Source organism: Microtus ochrogaster, unplaced genomic scaffold (assembly GCF_000317375.1).
Source record: "Microtus ochrogaster isolate Prairie Vole_2 unplaced genomic scaffold, MicOch1.0 UNK5, whole genome shotgun sequence".
NCBI lineage: Eukaryota > Metazoa > Chordata > Mammalia > Rodentia > Cricetidae > Microtus > Microtus ochrogaster.
The window spans coordinates 14,893,444-14,899,053 of record NW_004949103.1 but is presented as its reverse complement, the minus strand read 5'-3'; the positions used below and the strand labels follow the sequence as shown (position 1 = coordinate 14,899,053).

The window sequence follows — 5,610 nt, the reverse complement described above, 5'->3', positions numbered from 1 at the left end:
ACTTACAGTGCTTACATTCTTCTTCTACTGTTTCTGTTGACGTATTCCTGGCATAGTCCTCACAGTCCGTGAGTCTTGAGGATGCTGGCTGCATCCTCAGTTCCAGACCTGACTGTGCCAACTCCTCCTTCATACACATTCTGTGGTTGTTTCAGCACTGGGTGTTTGGATAAGTTTGGCTGAGTGGAGATGTGCCTGGGGTTTGAAGGAAGGAATTTCCTTACTGTCAGGAGGAACGAAGGAACCTGCGCTTGGTAGGACCAGGGCGTCAGAGAGCGGGGTGAGGAGTGACTTTCAGCCGTGGGGAGACAGCACTGAATCCACAGCAGTCGGTATTAGAATGGAGAAGGCAACATCTTCCCATCGACCCTTCTTCCTTGGAAAACAGTGTTGTTGGCAGATATCCCAGCATGCAGCACAATGCGAGGCATTTAGTATTTGCTGAGCTGATAATTGGAGAAATTCATGTTATTAAAGGAAGGGATACAGGCCCTTGCGGTTTTTCGGTGGTGTCTGTTGTATAGAGAAACACTCTGCTTTTCATGTGGTTGTTTATGTGCACCATTAACAACGTAGTCACCATGGCTCGTCCTCTGTGCTGCACTGTGATGTATGCCTTTCGTCCACATCATTTTAACTTCGTCTTTGACTGTATTTTCCGCCTTTTGTTGATAATAAATCTCTATACATAGTTGAAAAAAGTTGAGTTGTAAGATGAGTTGAATGTTTTAACAAGGGGCCTATTTTTACCTGAATCCCAAAATACCACCATGCTTTTGTGAGGGAAAAAAAAATACACGTATACACAAGCCAGACTCTAGGGAAAGTCTTAAGTTTCCTACTGATCAGTGTGATTCATTCCCAATTCTGAAATCAATGTCGTGTGTTACTTTGGGACCACTGGAATAACTTGTCATCTGGTTTCAGCTGACGCCAGAGTCTCTCTAGCCCCTAACTGAATAGGGGCTTTGGAGAAAGAGCTCTTGGTTTCTAAGGAGATACAAGAATACAGTGCTTGTTCCTTGGTTCTTTTTTTATAGTTGTGCCCAGAGGAATTTGGGTACCGGGGGTACCATGTCATGAATGAGGAACATGCATTTCCCTGTGGGGGATGGTGGCTCTGAGAGGTGTATGGAGCCAGCCACATCTGCTCGGCTTCTCCATTTCCTTTAATGTGCGATGATAATTTTACTATTATTACTACATTTGAGACGGGGACTTAGCTTGTAGTCCTGGCCTTGAACTTGGCCAAGAGCCCGCTGCCTTCTGAGTGCTGGAATGACAAGTGTGCACTGCCATACCCAGCTGAGGTGAGGCTTGGGCTGCTTGCATTTAAAGGTACCTCATTCCTTATTTTATGTATTCATTCCTAAAGACGTCAGTGCTTTCGCCTTTTGGTTGCCATGGTAAAACACCATGATCAAGGCAGCCTAGAGAAGAGTTTCTTTAGGTCGCTGGTTCCATATGGATAAGAGTCGGCCGTGACTGAGAAGCTTGGCGGCCAGAGGACAGCATAGCCCCTGGAACAGGAAGCTGACAGCTCACATCTACAACTGTAAGCATGGAGCAGAGAGGACAGCCTGGAAGTTGGTGGGGCTCTTTGCTCTCAAAGCACTCCTCTGATGTCATAGTTCTTCAGCAATTCAGCAAAGCCACACTACCTAACTCCCCCTCCACACACACACACACACACACACACACACACACACACACACACACACACACACCCCAGTACCACCAACTGAGGACCGAGTGCTCAAATGTCTATGGAAGACATTTCTCATTCAGGCCACTGCGGTGATTCTTCTGTTGCTGCCGAGGAGAGAGTCAAGAGATTTCTTTTGGCTTACAGTCCCAGAGGATACCGTTCACTGAGGCAGGGACATCATGGTAGCTAGGACAGGCTGAGAGGCAGGGACAGCTGCTGGAGGCTGTGTGAGCTGAGCTTGTCTGTGGTCAGTCACATGGTGATGGCAGACAGGAAATTCCATCTGCAGCAGACTGGCTGTAACCCTGAAAGGCTAGTTGTGAATGACACATCTCAGCCAGCTATGCCCCACCCGTAGAGGGGTTCTGCAGCCTCTCAAAACAGTGTCACTAACTGGAGATCAAGTGTCCACACACCCAAGGGAGGACATTCCCTCATGAGACTAGGCACTTAACACAGGCGTTCAGGTTTGTAAGAACATGTCCTGGGCTTCTTTTTAGTAGGTTTGTGTGTGAGTGTGTGTGTGTGGGGGGGTTAGCCCTGAATCCTGAAGTTGGACCACTGTGTACTGTGTACTAGACACAATTTGCATTGTTGGGAAGAGAAATACTAAATGAGAGGGTCTGACTATAAATATCCTTTGGCAGTGTCTGATTAATATGGCTATTATTAAATATTATATAATATGTCAAGAATTTTTATTGTTAAAGAAAAAAATGTATCTTTAAATCATATTACAGTACTCAGTTATTCATGCGAGGTATTTTGTAGAAACACACACAGTTTATCACTGACCACAGATTTATGAGCTGCTTGGTTCCTCTTGTAGAAGCTGCTTAGAATCTGAGAAGGGAAACTTATGCTTATAAAAGTAGGGCTGCTGTTGTATATTTCTATTTGCAGAGATTTTGCTTGTTTTGTTTATTCAAAATAAGTGGGAATCAGAGTCATTTACTCTGAAACTCGTCTTCCTTGTGGTGTGCAGTGTGAGAGTGGGGGGCAGGACCTGGAAAGGCGAGGCTTCTGATGTATGTGCCTCCTGTTAAGATCTGATGCATTTAAGAAAGTGGGGACAAAAGGAATTTTATTGTGAAAGCCTGCATACTTCTGAAGCATGAAAAGGACCACGTTCCCTCCCAAATCAGCAGTTTGCTCATATTCAGCAATTTAATGATGATTAACAGTTTGCTGCCCAACATTACCATTGGAATATGGCAGTACATGATGTGTACATTAGAAGTTATCACATGGATGTCACTGATGGACATCATGACACTGTTGTTTCCGAGAAGTGTTCATGTTGTGTGGGATGCCATGCTCTTCACCTTGTCTGGCTTGATGGATTGCTGGCTGATTTTTGTGACTCCCATAGTTGCCTGAAGTATCTGTCAAGTTAAGGGTTGCTCGTGTAATTTTGTCTCTTAGCTTTGGTTATTGTTTCCTTCATTTATCTGTCCACCAACTTACTCTCTGTAGATTATCCCATTTCCCAAGGCCACAGTAGGCCATGGTCTGTCTGTCTGTCTTACAAGTTCCTGGTCCTATGGGACTTGATGTTAGGGATAGAAACCAGTGCCTGTAGTGTGCCCGAGAAGCTTCCTGTCACTGATTTACATGTCTAATGTGAAAATGGTCCTTTCTAGACATGTTGCAAAATGTGACCACAGTACATGAAGATGGGAAGGCTTGATTGAATCAGGAGCAGTGTGAAGGAAGGGGTCGTAGGAAAGATGAGCAAGGACAGGGTCTCAGGGATCAAGGCTCTTTAAAGAATTTGCATTTTTTCCCTCCCTCTCGAGTAATGGGAACTTTTGGAGGTTTGAACAGAGAGACACGATCAAGACTGTGCTTAGGAAGATCACCTGCAGTGGAGAATAGCTGGGGAGATAGATACACTGCTTAACAAGTCTGCTCAATATACAGTGCAAACCGTGTTTAAAAGTCTGTGCCACATAATGCCACGGGGGTTGCACAGGACCTGAGTGATTTCAAACATTATTGTTGTATACAATAATTTATTTTTCAACTTCATTTTCAAACATGCAGGGAGGCTGAAAGAATCTTCCCTCCAGCACTTTGCTTTAATGATAACCAGCTTCATGGCGTGTTTGGCTATCAATTTCTCAATTGCTTTAGGTGTAAATTTACTTAGTTCCTTTTAATGAATTCCTGCTTCGTGAAGGGTGTGCCTAAATCCTGACATCAAGAACTTGACCAAATTTTCTTCATCTTTGTGCATGAGGGTTTATGAGGAGCAAGGATTCCTTTTGCCCCCTTTCAGTCCACATGAGCATTGGGTGGGTATGAGAAAGCATCTCATATCATGGTAGATATGAAGCAGAGACGGAGGAAGTCCTGCCTCTAGCTACTAGCTCACAGTACCTGAGTGAATGACTTCTGCCATGGTGAGCAGAGACCAGCCTGTCAGATTGAGTGTGTGTGGGGGGGGCTGGGAGAGGAGGGAAAGAGGGAGAGGGAGGGAGGGACGAGAGAGAGAGAGAGAGAGAGAGAGAGAGAGAGAGAGAGAGAGAATTAATTTTCTCAGGAAACCTTTCTAGAATGCAGCCCCTGTATTGCATTTTGGCTGCTTTGGCAATTAGAATAAGCCTTTAGGAAAGAAGAAGAAAAGCATGTCAGACTGCTCAGCAGTTTTCATTAGCTAGGAGAGCAGTGATGTGGAGTGTGCCTCTCAGATGGTCAGATGGGATGGACAAAAACCCAGGACACTGTGCTCAACTTGGTGAGACTTATTCTCTGGAGTCTTTTCTTGAACATAAGTAGAAAAGGGATTCTGGTGATTTCTGAGCTGAAGTGGGTTTGAGAGGGTTACCAGACGACTGTGTCTGAGGCTTAGAGACTTCCTGAGCATGAGTTCAACTGTCCTTGGTAGAACCATAGTTCTTAGATGTGCACAGTGCAGGGTAACTCCATGTTGTAGGAGTGGGTATTGTCAAAGTCCAGGATCCATTTCCAGGATGGCCTTTCACATCCCCAGTGAACTGGAAGGGACTCTGTAATCGGTTACTTGTCATTCTGACTTGGTGAACATTCTCTGTTGTTTGGTCATCAGTGTGCATGTGGCCAAGCCATGTGTGAAAACAGGAGGCACAGGAGATTCAAGAATAGCTCTGTAGGGGCAAGGTTGTTATCAATGAGATGGACTTGGGGAGAAGACTTTCTGCTTGTTGTCCTATGTCTTACTGACAGATGACCAGAGGACACTCATTGGACAAGGCTATGTGTTGGTCCTGACACACAGGCTTACTTAGGGCATCTGGGTGGGCTACTTACTGGAAAGAACGTGATACTAGGAAATTATCGAAAGTATTGGCCTTTCTACAGAGGTCTAGTTCATACTTGGATTATCCATCTTCAGAGGCCTGACCTTCTCATGGGTAGGGAGACATGGCTGTGGAACTCACCGCTTCCCTCCTGTCGTCAAATACTGGCATGGAGATGTTCGTCTGCTTGAGAAGGAGATTAAAATGACAGAAGATACAGGCTTCTTCTTTCTTTGCTCTGGGCTATGCATTGTGATTTATAATGTGTTTATTTATAACCTCAGTTTATTGAGAACTTCAGTATAGAATCCCAGGGAGGGAAAACATAGCATGAATTTCAGAGTACGTATTTTAAAAATATTATTTTGAAAAAATTTGATTTAATGATGTTTGCAATAAGCACAACTACCGATGTGCTTAATAACCAAAGTAAGGAAGAAATTGCAGACATAATGTGTGTGTGGTCCTGGAACACTGACTCAGTGGTTAAAATGTTACCTTTGGAAGAGGGAGGGCTGCTGGGCAATGGTGGCACACGCCTTTAATCCCAGCACCTGAGAGGCAGAGGCAGGCAGATCTCTGTGAGTTCGAGGCCAGCCTGGTCTACAAGAGCTAGTTCCA

The 5,610-nt window shown here is 44.8% G+C and overlaps 1 protein-coding gene across 3 annotated transcripts in view; it reads left to right on the top strand.

Moving 5' to 3' along the window:
* Window positions 1–5,610, top strand: part of Adgra3 (adhesion G protein-coupled receptor A3) — a 135,663-nt gene that overhangs the window by 33,740 nt on the left and 96,313 nt on the right. The window lies entirely within an intron of this gene.